Raw genomic sequence first — 18,486 nt, 5'->3', positions numbered from 1 at the left:
CACACATAATTAACATAGCATGCATGAAGTGTAATGAAACCAGAGACTTGTAAGAGAAAGTTCACAGCCGGGGGGAGAACATGTAATTTTTACACACGAAAGGCTGGACTCAAGTTTTGAACACAACGCATCTGAACTGTGATATGAATGTGCGAACCAGTCGTCTACTGTGACAAAGGGAAAACTAGAAGTGAGCTTTTTTTTCTCAAACACCAACTCTGTTGTTCTAGATAAGCATCTCTCCACAATGTGTACTCTATCAGGAAGTCTGTGTTTAGCTCAATAACAGAAAACTAAATCAATGCTTAAAGACGGTTCTCCCGAGTAATTGAGGTAAATAATTAACAACTCTTAAATAAGTGAACTTCCTGGCTAATGGTCTCAACTTTTTTTTTCCCCAATACTAAAGTATTGCAAATTTCAAACAAATTTCAAAGGAAAACACAGAAACACCAAGCAAGTATGAAACGTCTATAAAATGGAGGGTAGAGTGCACAGAGAAATATAGAGTACATTAAAAATGTATTTATGTGACATATTTAAACCAGGCGCCCGACTTCAGTAGAGTTCTGGGTGGTATGTACCACTACATTTTAGTTTTGTGGGAATACAATGGCCCAAATAAATGGGAAGAATGGCTGTGCAAATAATATCATGGAAACAGTGTCAATAAGACATATTTCTAATGTGTCAAAATTGGCAGGCATTTTATTTGTTTATCTGTTTAAGGCTTTTCTTAACATTGTTTAATGCATCAGGTGTCCCCAAAATTGTTATCATAATAACAAATTATCTCAGTCAATATTGATAATTATCACATCTTTTTTCTTTCATATTTGAAGCTTCCAACTTCTGTGAATAAGTAGCTAAATTATTTTCCTTGTTATTCAATTACGAATGTAACTATGTTGCAGAAAAAATGACACCAATTCACCAATATGGTGTCTTACAATTGTTGTCAGATGATTGCAGTCAGGTGCTGCTTCTTTTAGAAGAAACTTCATTGGTTAAGCTGTCTATGGTCACTCAATTGTAAGAAAAACTGGGATTCACTCCATCTTTTGAAGACCAGTTTGGTGATCCCTGTAATACATTACGCATCTGCGAGTGTCACAATTGACAAATTAACAACTTTCAACTAGGCTTGCTTTGTGGTTATAACCTGGTCAAACATCCAACATGCATAAAAATTAACTTGGAGTCTTTCATGTTATGCAGCCAACTGAAAGAGGGTGTAATGTGGCCCAGGGGGTTAAGCTTCTCTCTCTCCTATCACATGAACTGTCTGGTGTCAGGAGAGATCAGTTCCAATATATATGCCCATGGAAATTCTACTGTATATTTCATCACGTTTGTGTATATGATGGACAACAAAAGCTTAAAGCAACATTTGCATCAGCATCTGCATCAGTGCAAAAATTTTTTCTTTGCTTTTTTTAAGTTTAGACGGTTATGTCACCAAACAACCTGCACTACAAATCAAGAATAACGATTGAGAAAATAGTCTCTCAAACCAACCAACTCATTTAAGGTACCTCAAGTGACAATTCTAGTTTAAGACATGTGTGAGCTATTTGATCAAATAACAACTATCAACCTGGGAATAATAAGAAAGCACATGACTATGGGGGTAGAGGGCAGCTTAAAACAGTCTGGAACAATGCATGCCTGCAAGTGGCTTGGTTGCTCTCACAGAACCGTTGACATAACACAAATTACCCACTCGCAGGATAGCAATGATTACAAGAATTGCAAAGTTGCATGTGTATGGTTGATGCTTAATCAAGTGTCTTAGCAAAAACTTAAGTGTCAAGACCATTGGGATTTGTTCTGAAAATAAACTTCAACTCCAACTTTTTGCAAAGGACACACAATTAGTGCTGTATATCAAACATCTCATCGAGAATAAAAAGTAGTTATTAATAAAGACAGTTAAATGGAACCTGCCAAATAATACCGTTGAATGCTCATCTCATCTCATTTTCTGAACCGCTTTATCCTCATTAGGGTCGCTAGAGCCTATCCCACTGACTTTAGACGAAAAGCAGAGTACACCCTAGACTAGGTCCTGCATTAACTTATGACCATTTTTTGTTTGTGGCATCAAGTAGGACCAATGACTCGGCAGGCATACATTTTGCCTATATTTGGCAGTATTAATTTCTAAGCAACTCAACAGGAAATAGTGAGCTGTTACCTTTTCATGTTTCTTTTTTTAAAATAATGAGTTTGTCAATGTCACAGCTGAAAACCCTGCCTTTGTGTGTAATATATAGAAGGAGCAGGAGACATGATACAAGTGAAGTTAGTATGCTATATCTTTTTTACCGAACAATTGTATCAGTAAAAATGTTAACATCACACATTTCTACAAACCTCTACAGCGTTGTGTATCCAAAGAAATGACTATTTTTTCAATGCAGTAATGTGTGTGGTTTTTCCTTTCTACATTACGTCATCTTCCTTGTGCCCCAGAGCAAGGGACACTCAGACACAGCATTAACTATTAATTATTCTATTATAGCAGCGGCCCTAGCTTTAATGCTGTCCAGACCAAAATCTCCTTTTTAAAATCCAAAGGGAACATTATTGCAGTGATTAGATACTGTGTGAGCTTTGAAAGTATGGAGCTGTGCATCATCTATAATGGCAGTAGAGGCTCTAAATTGAATGCTGATGCTACATGCAAATGAAATACTATATATTCATGCATTCATTCATCTTCCATACCACCCAACCTCGAAATGGTTGCGGGCGTTGCTGGGGCCTACTCAGCTGTCGTCAGATGAAAGGCCAAATACACCCGAGACTGGTCACCAGTCAGACATAGGGCACACAGAGAGAGACAAATGACCATCCACCCTCCCAATCATACTGCCACCAGTGGGAATCAAGCACTGAAGTCAGGCGAGTGAACCCATACACCATGAGGTGGCATGATATACTGTATAAAATATAATGTTGGCCTGAAACATGTATGTAGTAACTCATTGGTATTATTTGTTAATCTATTGATTATTATAGTAATGTTATTTACTGGTAAAAAAAAATCCATCTTGCTGTCTCTTTTCAAGCATGTATTCCGCCCTGTACACCACCACAGTGAGAATGTGAACTAGGGTTGTAATAATTTGTAGTGTGTTGTGGTGAGTGCTTCAATGGTCATTGTTTCTAACATCCAAACTTCATGGAATCATTAAATTAAATTTGATGGGTTTTAAATGATAGTGAATATTGACTGGGATGTGCTTCTGATTTTAAAACAATAACTGGTGCCCAACTATAGTAAAAGATTGTAGGCGTACAGTAAGTATTTTTTATGTAGAAACACTGAGTGTGGGTGCGGGTGTAAACAAACATAAATGTGTATCTACTGGCAAGAGTTTATAAAAATGCTATTTCAGACAGCGGCAGAGAGAATTACAAATGTGCGATCATTTTGAAACTCATGGAGTCACTGTGCCGATTCTCAAACTCGTGAGAGGATATGGATGTTCCAATGCTGTCTAATTTCTAACAATAAACTTCGGAAACACATTGATATGTTAGTAAGACCCGAAATTATGAGTGAAATAGATGCACTGCAGTGGTGCAAATAGTTGAGCGGGTTGTCTATTGATCGAAGAGTTAGGGGTTGGCACCCAGCTCCAACTTGGGCACACACTTGTAGTTTTGTTCAGAACACTTGAGCCAATTTGCCAATGGAAAGGCAATCCAAGAACAAGTTGATGATGATAGTCAAAAGTGCTGATGGCACAAATTTGCTGTCCCAAGGCAGCTGTGGCTACTATAGCTGCATATCACCAGAATGAGGAATACATAAATAATGCACATTGATTCTCCTGAAAAATGTTGTGCATTCCAGTACAGCTACACCTATTTCAAATGAACAATCTAAAAACAAACTGATGATTCATAAACATATATATACAGTAACACTATCTATTTGAGTGCTTAATACAAAAAAGTGGTATTTAGGTGCTCAGAAATACTGAGAAGGCTGCTTAGACATTTGAACAAGAACCTGCTCTGACAGTCGAAGAATGAAAAAAATAACGATATAAAATATGACCAGCATTTTCCACCAGGAAGGTGTTTTGTGTGCCTGTCTGGGCCAGGGCTGGCAGCCATCCTGAGGAAGGCCAGTCGCTGATAAGGCTTAGGGGGAAGGAAAAAAAAATGTTTATACATTCAAAATGACTAAACTGAACACACAACACACTTCACTGCACAGCTAGAAATGACCTGAACCCTATGTTTACTACTATATTTACATAGCCTTCTTGTAAATATGCCATAAAAAGTTTGTGTATATATATATATATATATATATATATATATATATATATATATATATATATATATATATATATATATATATATATATATATATATATATATATATATATATATATATATATATATATATATATACACATATACATATACATATATATATATATATATATATATATATATATATATATATACACATATACATATACATATATATATATACACATATACATATACATATATATATATATATATATATATATATATATATATATATATATATATATATATATATATATATATATATATATATATACATACATACATACACAAACTTATATTGCATATTTACAAGAAGGCTATGTAAATATAGTGATAAACATAGTTATCCATGTATCCATGGAGCACAGCTTGAAACACTAAATAATTTATCAAGTCTTATTCACACAAAATATAAATGGATTTATATTCTCCACTGGGACTATCTACTCTTCGTTGGGGCTTTCAAAGTTAATATGACTTTGCTTTGTCAATAGAGTCTGTCGGAATTTGGTTCTGGTCTGGTTCCATCAACGTGCAAACAAAACAATGTTCAACTCTCTTACTTTCATCGCTACTCATGGTTTTTCAATGATTTGAGAAATATAGAAAACATTGAGCAAAAAACAGTTCTTGAGAAGTAGAATATCCCCATTTGGCTTATATCTTTCATGACAGTTTCAATGATTTTCTACCTTAAAAAGAGTGTAAGACTGCCTTAAAAGGTATAGTGTAAAAAAAAAGTGGCTTGCATATTGCCGTTACAGAGAAACAGCTGCCTACAGCAATAAAGCCAAGAATCACCTCTCTCCACTGGTGTTTCTTCTTTCACCCATCCATTCTTTTGTCCCCCCCCCCCCCCTCTATTTCTCTCCCTCCACACTGGAAACACTAAACACAGAAGAACCCTGCAGGCAGGGGTCATGCTCAAAGAGCAGCAACACATATTGGGTTGGCATGAAGAACAAGAGGTGCCAAGCTTCCTACAATGGTGTAAAAGGCTTTTAAAATGTTCGAAAAGCTCAGTGATAAAGCATAAAAAAATACAAACTACATAACCAAAAAGCACTCTAAAAATATTTGCAAATTGTATAATAAATATACTTGTTGTACATCTGTAAATCATAACAACATTTAGAGCAGTTTTTCATTTTCTCATGAGATGGATTGCATCTTCCAAAGGCTGACAGTGACTGCATACACCCAAAAGTAAATTAATTAAAACCGTGAAAAATTAACAGACAGTTTGAAAGCTCTCCTTTGCATACCAACACCTACCCACTATCTGGGTTCCTATTCTTGAAATTAACATTTCTTGTGATCACCTGTCATATTCAGTGATCCTCATTTCACTTTATCTTTGTCTTTCTTTGAATATGACCTCAATTATACCTTACTATACCTAGTCTCTTTTCCAGAACTCATCTTTTTATTTGTTTGAGCTTCATTTGACACTTCAATCAATATTTTACTTAGCTGTTATGTTATGACTGCGATTCCTGCATGAATGCCACATAACAGACTCCATTCATCGTCAAGATGTCATGGCCGTTGTACTTACATAACATGATAATGGTGTTCTTTTCTTTAAGGCAGGCTGTTCAAGAAATGCATTCCAAATGTTGCCTGTGTACATGTATTCATATTTATACAGATAAAAATAGCTGAAAGGAACATTCCCACTCTGCATGAGCGGGTTCTTAGTGTCAAATTTGCAGGGCAAACATTTTTCTTAACACTGCAACAGTGTTAGAACTGTGGTTTGAAACATACTAGCAACCATTCATTCATTTTCTGAACTGTTATCTTCACAAGGGTTCCAGGGGAGTCTATGGGCACCAGGCAGGGGACACCCTGAATTTGTAGCCAGCCAATTGCCGGGCACAAATTCAACCCTCATACTCATACCTAGGAGCAATTTAGAGTTTTCAACTATCCTACCGTCCAAGTTTTTGGAATATGGGAGGAAACTGCAGTAAATAGAGAAAGCCCATGCAAGCCCAGGGACAACATGCAAACTCTACACAATGAAGACGCACCTGGGATGGAAATCTTGGCCCCAAAACTGTGAGGCCGCAGCGCTAACCATTATTCCACTGTTCTGCCATAATAGCAACCATTACTGAGAAACTGAGTAAGAGCGAGGTGACGGAAAACTAGTACGAGACAGGACTAGGAGACAGGAGCTTGATCTCATATTAACATAAAGATTTTTGTTGGTCAACAGGAAAAAAGAAATTATCAACAGTGCCTCACTGTGTTTGAATCTATTATTCTCTTAGTTTGCTAAGTAAGCCATTGAGCTTTTGGCTTTTGTATCCAAGCAGTGCCAACTTTGATTTGTTTTGTGATTTTGTGTTGTAAGCATTCACAGTGTGTCCTGCCAGCTGTTGCTGAGTTTGGCTACAAAGGGTAGCTTTTTAATTTTTGTTTTCTTATCACAGCAGCATATTTCAACCCAGCGGTGCTGGGATGAGCAGCTGTTAAGACTGCAGCAATAACATTTACTTGTTAATGTATTTGTGATTGAAACACACACATACGTACATTAAACGTGCTTACATGGCAATGACTGGCTTAATTGCAATACAAAGTGGCCAGGGTGGGAGGGAATTCAATTGAGCAGGAACATTAATACAAAGCTGAATCATGCTATCTTACGGATACACCGCTTCTAGTATGATTAGGTACTTCAGATAAAGGGTCGATAAACAATTTCACAAAAGGCCACCACAGGCAAAGGTTTTTATTCCAACCAACCAAGAGAACAATGTTTTACCAATTTAGTGTGTTACATGAGTTGATTGCATTCAGGTGGGGATTGTTTCAGCCAGCACCTCATTGGTAAATCCTCTGTGCTAGATTGGTCGGAATAAAATCCTGCAATCAAAATGACCTTTGAGGATCAGTGTTACCGCTACTGGTCATACATCTCTGTATGATGCAGTACTTGTGTCAGTGTACCTATTATTGTGATTTGTCAGTATATATCCAGTTAGAATGCTTCAGCACAGTCAAGTCCCCATGCAACTCACCTCATTCCGTCAATCAGTTTTGTGCAAGCATGCTTTGCACCAGACACCATGTGGGAGCATGGGCAAAAGTACACATGAGGTTGTGACAGTCTTCTGGTTAGGTTTAACAGGAAACTGGGTTATCTCAATGCAAAAAAAAAGAAATCCAATTGAAGGTAAATCAAATAAGAAATTATTTGCCATATAATTTACTTGCTAGTAAAACTAACACACATTACAACCAAACATTTATAAAGCATGTTGTGAATGAAATACCTATTCAATACGTAGTGTGAAAATAAATCTATTCCTCATAGCTGCTGCAAAGACAAAACATTTACGTCTTAGATAGTATTATAACCTGAAAGTGATCATGATGTTTAGGTGGCTGATAATGAAACATTGGGTCAGGAGTTCATGTTTTGGACAAAACATTGAAAGGAACAGCCTGAAAGGTGCCACAAGCCTCAAAGGTGACCTTGTGAGAGATTCTATTTTGTTCCCCACAGATTCATGTAGTTTTTCATCTATGTGGTTTGTGATTTGATTGCAATTGACAAAGGAGACAAGAATACAGACAACCATTCACACTGACACTCATATTGAGGGGCAATTTAAAGTGTTCAACCAGGGTAGCGCGTCAGCCTCACAGAGGGGGTCCTGGGTTCAAATCCAGGTCAGCCCACCTGTGTGGAGTTTGCATGTTCTCCTGGGCCTGTGTGGGTTTTCTTTGGGTACTCTGGTTTCCTTCCTTTATCATGAAATAAATAAGGGTAAACATAAAGGTGTACCTGCTTTCGAAGGAAAGTCCTATGAAAGTTTTCGCAAATATTTTGAATATTGTACAGCTGAATGTTATTCCTACAGAGAATTGAATTTTATGTTTAGCATTAAACTGCTCTGCTGCCAAATTGAAAACACCCCTCCTGGACCAAATATCAATCCAGATAGATGTGCGAATACAGAAATTATTATACTCAGAGATGACTTTAAAAGATGTGCAATTCATATATGCTGGACCACAATTTGCCTGAACAGACAACAACTGAATGACTGTTCTTTGAACCTTTGGATCAAAGCCCGGATTATTTTCTGCACAATCAATAAAGCTAGGCTCTCTAACGGGGAACACTGTATTCAATCATTGATTCTATTAATATCACCAGGGAAATGAAGATATTTTTAGATGAAACAAATCTCTAACTCGGTGGCCCAGGGGCTAGTTAGCGCGTTGGCCTCACAGTTCTGGGGTCCTGGTGATCCCAAGTCGGTCTTCCTGTGTGGAGTTTGCATGCTTTCTAAGCTTGTGTGGGTTTTCTCTGGGTACTGTGGGTTCTTCCCTCATTAGAAAAAGATCCATGGAAGTTCTGGTTGTAAAAGGTGGCCCCGCCTCGTGCCATAGTCAGCTAAGAAGTTCAGAAAATGAATGAATGGATCTCTAACTGCTAACAGTAACATATCCTGGACTTCTCTGAGCCACAACTCGTTGTCCTTTTCTCAGTGAAATAAACCAAAAAGACACGCACAATTTGAACACAATTTTGCTGTTCTCCTGGAAGCCCAAGTCAGTTACCGGAAGTTATGTAGCGGAAGGTCGGCTTCTTTGCAGAAAGTGGTCCAAAGTATCCCGTTTTTTAATCCAAACATTTGACCTTTCACTAAAAAGCATTCCCTGTCACTTTTAATTCACAATAGTGTAGACACAAACATAAAATTAAGATCATATCTATACGAAAGACACATAGTAACAAAGAGCTCAGTTTGTCAAATTGAAATTGAAAAAAAAAAGAACGGCAACTAATTATCAAATTTTCTGGGGATTTTCCAAACTGTTTTTGAACAGAAGCAACTAAGCGTTTCCTCAATATGGCAGCCCAACTCTGACCTGGATTACTATGTGTGAACTGTTCCCACAGTCTATCAGAGAGACTTGCATACGCAGTTTCAAAGGCCCTGTGGCTATTATTCCATCTAAATATCTGAACCATTTGGGGCCTGCAATGTGAAAAGTTGAACAATGCTACTTTTCATGTATTGTGGAAACAATATATATTATTTCAATTTATCTATTCATACATCTTACCTTCAAAAATATTTTTCTGATTTGCCTTAATGACCCTCTCAGGGGAAACACCTTCAAAGAACCTGGGTTCTAATGTATACAACTGCAGTTATAAAACTGGGAATCATCACTGAAAGTTTGTGTTCAGAGTTGCTTAGTTCATCTACTGGTCAAAGGTTCACAGTTAGAAAATCATATAAAACTATCATTTCTTTGCAGGAGAGCTGAGGTTTGGTTAAAAACACAGTTAGAGTGATGGCTGCTATTAAATGAAGGACTTTTTATCTGAAACATTTTTGTAGTTTTTACACTATTTCTGGCCATTAAACACATCACAAACTGCTCTTAAAAGCCACAGAAAAGCCCTGTGTATACAGTTCCGGAGCTTTAATATACTGTAGCTGTACTTTTAAAATCACAAGTTGTAATACTAATCTCAACTGATTCTAATTTAAAATTTTAAAGTAAAGCAGCTGCAGCCTGTCCTATAAAATCCAACTATGGGCCTTGAAGATTATGTGAGAATTTCATGTTAATGGAGTTGAAGAAACAAGCCATTAATTCCAAGGGCGGCTTTATTCTGCTGGAAACAAAATCTAGAGATAGCGACGCTCAGGAAGAAAAGGGTACCTATTCCCTGTGCAGCGGAATGATGTAAAATTAAAACCACTCCTCTCCCTATTCTTATGCAGACTCTATATCTGCTCAATGAATAAGAGAAGCAGTGAGCAACAAAAGGTTCCAAGGTCACTTCCGTTCACTTTCGTGTATTTGAGGTAAAAACTGCACGGAGGACAAACGTAATTTGCGCTGGCGGTAAGAATCCTTATGTGTAATTTACAGCAACCTGATAATTAACAGCCAATAAGGCGATAATTTGAAGCGGGGCATAACCAAACCATGTTAGATTGTTTAGGTTTTTCCTATTTTATTCTACCCCTGAATACATTATTAGTATTGATAATGTGCATTGGTGGAGAGATTGACTTCAACGTTCCTTTTCAAATGTAAATACAAACTTCACTCTTGAGAAATCACAACAGTACTAGCAACAGATGTAACATTGTAATATAATTTAGTGGAGTTAATTTGTATTCATGTAAAATTGATTGAAGTAGCGAAGGGTTGAGTGCACACGTTTTAACCAGAAAATCTTGAAATGTATTTTTAATTATTGTATTTTCTATATATCTATGCAATGGATTATCTACAGTTGTTTGCTTCAGTAAGGACATTTTGTTCCATTTATTTCACTTCCTCATGTTTACACTCTTTCCACTCAGGATTGTTATTTACCACAAATGCTTGAATACATTAGTTAACATTATTACGTAACAATGTATGTGAATGCAAGGTTGAGATTTTGATAACCTTGAGGCTATTAGTAGTGAATACAAAGCCACTAAGTCCCTGACATGATTTCCAGTAGAAAAAATGTGCTGCTATGATGTGATAACTAAAATTCGAGTGTGCCTCTTCCATGTGCTCACTTTATCATTTTTACAATTTTCGCAGTGCTCAGGAAGCCAATTACAAATGTGGAGTAGCAGAAGGCACTGGATAGGAAAACAGACTGTTCGTGCAAAACCTGACTTTGCTTAGGCAGCTGTTGATGTTAGCTTTAGACCACATGTCTGCTCATGCATGTAGTTCCTGACTAAAACAGTCTATCTAATTAGCTTATAACAACTGATGTTATTCACTGTACGTCAAGGTTATATTCAATTTCAGAGGAACAAAATGAAAGAAAAATATTACAAAATATTTTTGGGTTTGTTTTTAAATGTAATATTTCTTTCAATGTGACATATATTTTGCATTTAGGCTGATGTAGTGAATAAAAATGCTTCATTCCTTAGTCTACAGATGTGAATTTGAGTCCGCATGGTTGTTTTTCCTTGTGTGCCCTTTAATTGGCAAAGTCATCTCAGATAGTTTCCAACCCACTGGAGACTTGAATGAGCACCAACGTTAAAGAAATTTGCCAGATGGAATAATGAGAATCATTGCCATTATCACATCCTGTCATGAATTAAACAGTAGGAACAGTATAATTTAAGATTTTCATTTGAGATGCTTTCTACAATGTGAATTTTTAAATTGTATACTTGGTATGGTGGCCTCGTGGCTGAATGTTTAGCGTGTCGGCCTCTCAGTTCTGGGATTGAGGGTTCGATCTCAGGTCAGTCGTCACTGTGTGGATTATGCATGTTCTCTCCAAGCTTGCATGGGTTTTCTCAAGGTACTCCAGTTTCCTTCCACAACCCAAAAACATGCAGGGTAGGCTGGTTGAACATTCTAAATTACTCCTAGGAATGAGTGTGAGCGTTAATGGTTGTCCGTCTCTTTGTACCCTGCTATTGGCTGGTCACAAATTCAAGGTGTTCCCTACCTAGTGCCCGTAGTTAGCTGGGATAGGCTCTAGCCCCTTTGTGACCCTTGTGAGGATAAGTGGTATGTAAAATGAACGAATGAATTAACACTTGGATTAACAACAGTTCTGTTGTGGGCATATAACTTTACATAAGCACCACTGCTTGCCTGTTGACACACAACTACAGAAATATATTTTGGAAACACTCAAAGGGTATGACCTTATAATGAGGACAAGAGATAGCCGGAAAGAGGAAGCAGGCAGGAATAGTAAACTGGTCAGTGCAGTGGGATTGCTCAGCTTGACTTCTCTTCCTGCACTAAGTACATGGGTTTATATTCCCATGACATTTCTTGCCTAGGCCCCTTCAGAACTGAATGTACGCTTGGTTTTTAATATCCCATCTCTGCTTTCAGCTCTCAAACTACTGTTTCTCACCGTCACCACTTTGGCCACAACTTGACGCTTAACACTGCTCTTCAGCATTTCTTTTTGGTGGTATTTTACTAAACTAATTAATACATAGAAGTAGAGAGGAGTAGTATAAAAAAAACAGTCTCAAATTACTCTACTGTAAGAAAACAGAGAAGGATGGCGACTATTTTTGGATATTCACACCTTTTACGAAGAGAGAAAGTCAAAAGGGAACAAGGGTTTTCAAAAGACGATGAATGGTTTAAAATTAAAGGAGGCCTCCTTTTGATTAGGACAAGAGAAAATGAAAATTAAGACCAGAAAACATATTGATGATGAACAAATGATTTTGAACAATGTAGAATTAAATGTAAATATCTTAATTTAAAGACCTTATTTATGCCTAGGCATAAATTCAATCATTTTTGTACAACTTATCCTCACAAGACTTGTGGGGGGTGCCCACTATGCATGTTTTCTGGGCTGTGGGAAGAAACCAGAGAAGATCCAAACTCCACACAGGAAGGTTCCGAACCACTAGGGATTGAACCCTCAATCTCAGAAATGTGAGACGGACATTCTTAGAAAAGGGTCAGGTGGGACTTATGTTAGAATAGCTGGGATATGAATATTTAATTTTCAAAACAATATAAATGGTTAATGAATTTGAAATAATCAGTTGTATAACTCATCTGTAATATCCATCACAGAATCTCTCAAGTACTGCTCTTAAGGGCCCAATGAACCATCAAGATGACCAGTAGAGCATGAACGTGATTTTAATACAAAAAATAATTCAATTATATATCAACAATATTTCCATGCTGGCTGTAGCTCCCGATGAAACCATTAGCATATTAATTAAATGTGTGCAGTGAATATGGCGGTAGAAAAAAAGATATATATATATATATATATATATATATATATATATATATATATATATATATATATATATATATATATATATATATATATATATATATATATATATATATATATATATATATATATATATATATATATATATATATATATATATATATATATATATATATATATATATATATATATATATATATATATATATATATATACATACATACATACATACATACATACATACATACATACATACATACATACATACATATATATATACATATATATATACATATATATATATATATATATATATATATATATATATATATATATATATATATATATATATATATATATATATATATATATATATATATATATATATATATATATATATATATATATATATATATATATATATATATATATATATATATATATATATATATATATATATATATATATATATATATATATATATATACATACAGCTCAGGAAATGTGTGGTGTTATCATTTATTTAGTTGCATATTGCAACAGCCTGGCATCTTAACATTTGTGTTATGTATGTGAGCGAGCAGAGTGTAATTATATCCACAGCAGCACACAGAGACATAAGGTAATTAAGGAGAGAACAATGAAACTCATTTTGCAGAAAGCAAGAGAAAGAACAGACCGATAATTATATCTTACCGGATGTTATTTCCAGAGAACAGTAATGGTCAAACATGTAGAAACATGCATCATCTGAAAGCTTGCTGCTAAATAGTAATTGTTTTATTATTGTTTTCCTGTTTGGATAAAACATCAGTACAGGATGTCCCCCACCTAACTTGAAATACATAACCTCAACAAGGAAAGAAAATATAAATAATAAAAACTCACGATTGACCAGTGAAGCACAGTAAGCACAAGTTTCTTGGGTTTTTTTTTTTTTTTTGGCAAAATTTGGCAAAGTGCTCAAAGCCTGTGCTGATCAGCTGGCAGGAGTCTTCACGGACATTTTCAATCGGTCCTTGCAACAATCCATCGTTCCTGCCTGCCTAAAATCTGCCACCATCATTCCTGTCCCCAAAAAGCCAACCATCGGCAGCTTGAACGATTACAGGCCTGTTGCTCTCACGCCTGTGATCATGAAGTGCTTTGAAAAGTTGGTGGCCCGACACATCAGAAAGACAATTCCCCCCTCAGTTGACCCGCACCAGTTTGCTTATAGGGAAAACAGGTCCACTGAGGATGCTATCGCCGTGGCTCTTCACACAGCACTGAGCCACCTGGAGCACCAGGGGAACTATGTGAGGATGCTTTTCATAGACTACAGCTCAGCCTTCAACACCATCAAGCCGGACATCCTGAAGGACAAACTCTACCACCTTGGACTATCCTCTTCAATCTGCTGCTGGATAAAGAACTTCTTGACTGGTCGACCACAAACGGTCAGAATGGGTCCACACCTCTCTTCCTCCATCACACTAAACACAGGCTCACCACAAGGCTGTGTACTGAGTCCTCTCCTGTACTCCCTGTACACATACGACTGCACACCAGCCCACCAGTCAAACTCTATCATCAAATTCGCCGATGACACCACTGTGATCGGACTCATCTCTGGCGGGGATGAGTCAGCTTACAGAGACGAGGTCAACAAACTGTCTTCTTGGTGCTCGGCGAACAATCTTACACTGAATACCGCAAAGACTAAAGAAATAATCTTGGACTTTCGCAAGCGCAGCACAGACCTGGCCCCACTCCTCATTAACGGAGTATGTGTAGACAGGGTCCAATCGTTCAAATTCCTGGGAGTCCACGTCACGGATAGGCTCTCCTGGTCCACAAACACCACAGTGTTAGTGAAGAAGGCCCAGAAACGACTCCACTTCCTCAGGGTACTGAGAAGGGACAAGTTGGACACCAAGCTTCTGGCAACCTTCTACAGAGCCACTGTGGAGAGCATCCTGACTTACGGCATCACAGTGTGGTATACCGGAAGCACGACAGCAGACAAAAAAGCCATACAGAGAGTGATAAACACTGCCCAGAAGATCGTCGGCTGCTCTCTGCCATCGCTAGAAGACATTGCCAACCCCCGATACCTCAGAAGAGCCGGGTCCATTGTTGGAGACCCATACCACCCTGGACACGGCCTGTTCCAGTTGCTTCCATCTGGCAGACGCTACAGGTCCTACAAAGCACGGACAAACAGGCTCAAGGACAGCTTCTTCCCAACTGCCATCAGGTCTCTGAACCTGCAGCAACACGTGACGTGACGACTACACATATCCCTACTATGAAATTAAGTCAAGTCGAATTGAAGAAACAGGAAGGTTGTTTGGTGCAGATCTACCTTCCACAGGATGACTGAGGGAGGGTAAGTATAAAGACAGAGGTAAGTGATCCATCTTATTCTTGTTGGCATCGGTGAGGCAACTTGTAGTCGCCGGAAAATGGCGCTCAAGGCGGAGAGCTAACAAGTATGAATATGTCATAAATAAATGTCATAAATGTGTCTGGCCTGGGAAGACGAACTTGTGGAGAAGCACTATACAATTTCGTCATACGCTGCTGAGGGTATGATGACTACTAGGCTTTTGTCAAGTCAATGATGACGACAATGCCTATGTCTGATTTTCATTTTTCATTTTTCATGTCGTCGAGAAAATTAAATTCCTTTCCAGTCTGATTCAGACACCCGAATACAAACACAAATAGGCATGGTGATATTGAGTGAAACTATGTCAAAAACAATAAAAATTACAGATAGACCACAATATCTTCACATCCACAGATGTATCTCCGACTGTTTTGGAGCAAGTGCTGCACTATAGAAATAACCCAACACTGAATGGAACTAAACTGATGGTCCCTGCACCTCATTTAAAATTGATTTGCATTTTTGTAACTCCAAGAAAAATGTTAACGTAGTTTCACTTTTATCCTCACATCAATGCCAATAAAAAATAAAAACACATATCCAATAAACATCTTTAACATAATTGAAATTACATACATACAGATGTAGCAAAACTGAAGGTGTCAAGTTGTCACAAGCAGTGAGCTGCACATTATATCAAGAGAAAACATTTCAAAAGAAAATTTTGTCATTTAATCAGTGATTAAGCTACATTTTTTGGATGAAGGACATTTTCCTACCAGTAGGTCATTGATATTTAATCACTGTATTTGGTGGGTTCATGACAGAGTCAAAAACCCTTCTGCTGTACCATATACAATTTCTATTGCGTATCTAATAATATACACCTAGAAAAATGAAATCCAGCTGGGGAAGCAACCCAGTATGATCGAAATAAAGTAGGATTCAATGACCTGACCTAGAGAACATACGCATTTTACCAAGTCAATTAGGATACAAAATAGGGTGAGAGCAACGGGGGAGGGTTAGAACATGGACGATGGAGGGGGGGTTCAGTGAAGGTGACGCTCACATCATGTCCAGGGGCATGGCTATCCTTCGGATTACATTTTAATCAATCGAAAGCTTCAGCAGCCAACCCCCTAATGTAAGTAATCTGATGTAAGAGCATTTCAGAATTCCTCCCCTTTGACCGCCGTAGCTAAACATGCAATGAAGCTTGATGTTATAAGACAACACCAGACCTCACTTAACAGCAATGGATCTGGGAACATAACTACAAATGCACACATACTGTTCCAGGTGTGTCCTCACTGTGTGGAGTTGGTATATTCTCTGCGGGTTTTCGCCCCATTTCCTCTCGCGTCCTAAAGACACGCAGTGTAGGCTGGTTGATTACTCAACACAAACGCAAAGACAGGCACCTTTAAACAAGTTGGATAAAATTATTGGCGTATAAAAGATGGAGATACAGGTTGTGTCAAGATAAACACTTTCATCTTCTTACTGCAAACCAACAGATGGTCACCTTAATATGCCACGCCAGCAAAGTGTTCCAAATATTAAGATACTCTGATATGGAGACAGCAGTACTGGACGAAGAAGACACAACAAACACTCCCCATCTGCTGTAGTGGCAAATTGGTTTTGTTATAGAGGCTCACTTTTTGTTTCCTCTAAATTAAGCCATAGCTGGCACAAAAGGACTTACTGAAATGGTTTATAACAAATCTGGGGCTGTGGGCTGTTGCCAATCCCTGCATTGCATGGCGGGGATTCAAGCAGCTTAGACAGCTGCAGGCAATGCACAGCGGTGGCATCATAGCACAGAAAAATAAAGTGTCAGTAGGTCACTATTTGTTTGTCTTTGTTCCATAAAACAGGCTGGTCAAACGATGCCTTGCCCTGCACGCAGGAGGAAGTGAGGTGCTATAATTATTGATAATGTGAGGAAAATTTTGATTTTCAATAAAATTGACTTGACAAGAAATTCAATTGTTTTATTGGAAATGTGTTAATATGTGTTGTGTAGGAAATGCACCTGAAATAGGCCTCTCTAAATTTCCGTATGACCAAATAGTGAGGTTGGTGAGTTAAACACATGGATGGAAGGAAACATTTTACTAAAGGCTGCTTTGATGAAATGACGTGTGGCCAATGAATTGTGCTCTTTTGAGACTAAACTGTAATAAAGTATACCAGTGTTAGAGGATTGGCATGTGGGCTGGCTGCTGTAGTTAACAATGACATGAGAAGCAAAACAAGGCTTGAGTCGGTGAGATCAACTGACTGAGACATCAGCCCAAAGATTTTTACTTTGAGGGAATACGGGAGTTTGTACACAGATGGGGAAAGTGTGCGCCGGAGATGGAAAACTACGTTGAAAAATAATCAAAAAGGAAGCTTTTAACTGTATTAGAAGTCCTATATACTGAAAGATTCAGCTTACATATTGAATGGCCCTCATATCGGAGGAAACCTTTTCAAAGCAACTCGTTTGAAATTATTTTTTTCTTTGGTGCCCCAAGTAAAACAGTGAACATAATGAAGAAACTTATCTGTTGAGGAAAAATCCTCTCCAGCAGATGAGGAGGGGATAGCCCCGACTTAAACTCTGGGGCTATCTTTTATCTGATTGGTTGACACAGAAACCGATTCTGGTTGCCAGGGAGCACAGCGCTGATGGTGGTACAACATCAGCACTTCTGAGAAGATTAGGCATGAATAGTCCCATATACATAGGATGGTGTGATAATATTTCCAGCTTTTGCAAACACAGAAAAGCCCCCATCATATTGTATACTTCTTCAACGCAAGGTCATTTCTGACCTATCCTTACAATTCAATGCCACTCATCGGCCTTCTCTCCTCTGGCTGATGGATAAGCACCTTACCAAAAGAAGCAGAGCTGCAAAGCTCACGTCAACGTCAACCCTAAGTACTTAATATGATTTTTTTTCTGTTCTTAGAAAGGTATGCATGTCATGATATATTGACAACATGACCTATTTGAAACACTTGTTTGTGCAAT

The 18,486-nt window shown here is 37.6% G+C and overlaps 1 protein-coding gene across 3 annotated transcripts in view; it reads right to left on the bottom strand.

Annotated features, from left to right (window-relative positions):
• The window catches only part of kank4 (KN motif and ankyrin repeat domains 4), a 53,063-nt gene that overhangs the window by 23,708 nt on the left and 10,869 nt on the right, over window positions 1-18,486 (bottom strand). Inside the window, exon 1 of one of the 3 annotated variants that reach the window (XM_077717502.1) lies at window positions 2,739-2,812. The exons of the other annotated variants lie outside the window; for them this stretch is intronic. The gene's annotated coding sequence lies outside the window, so the exon portion shown is untranslated. Of the gene's footprint in view, window positions 1-2,738; window positions 2,813-18,486 lie in introns of those variants that run through there. 3 annotated transcript variants of the gene reach the window in all.

This window comes from Stigmatopora nigra, chromosome 5 (assembly GCF_051989575.1).
Source record: "Stigmatopora nigra isolate UIUO_SnigA chromosome 5, RoL_Snig_1.1, whole genome shotgun sequence".
NCBI lineage: Eukaryota > Metazoa > Chordata > Actinopteri > Syngnathiformes > Syngnathidae > Stigmatopora > Stigmatopora nigra.
The sequence above is the reverse complement of the archived record's forward strand: the minus strand, read 5'-3'. Positions and strand labels throughout refer to the sequence as shown.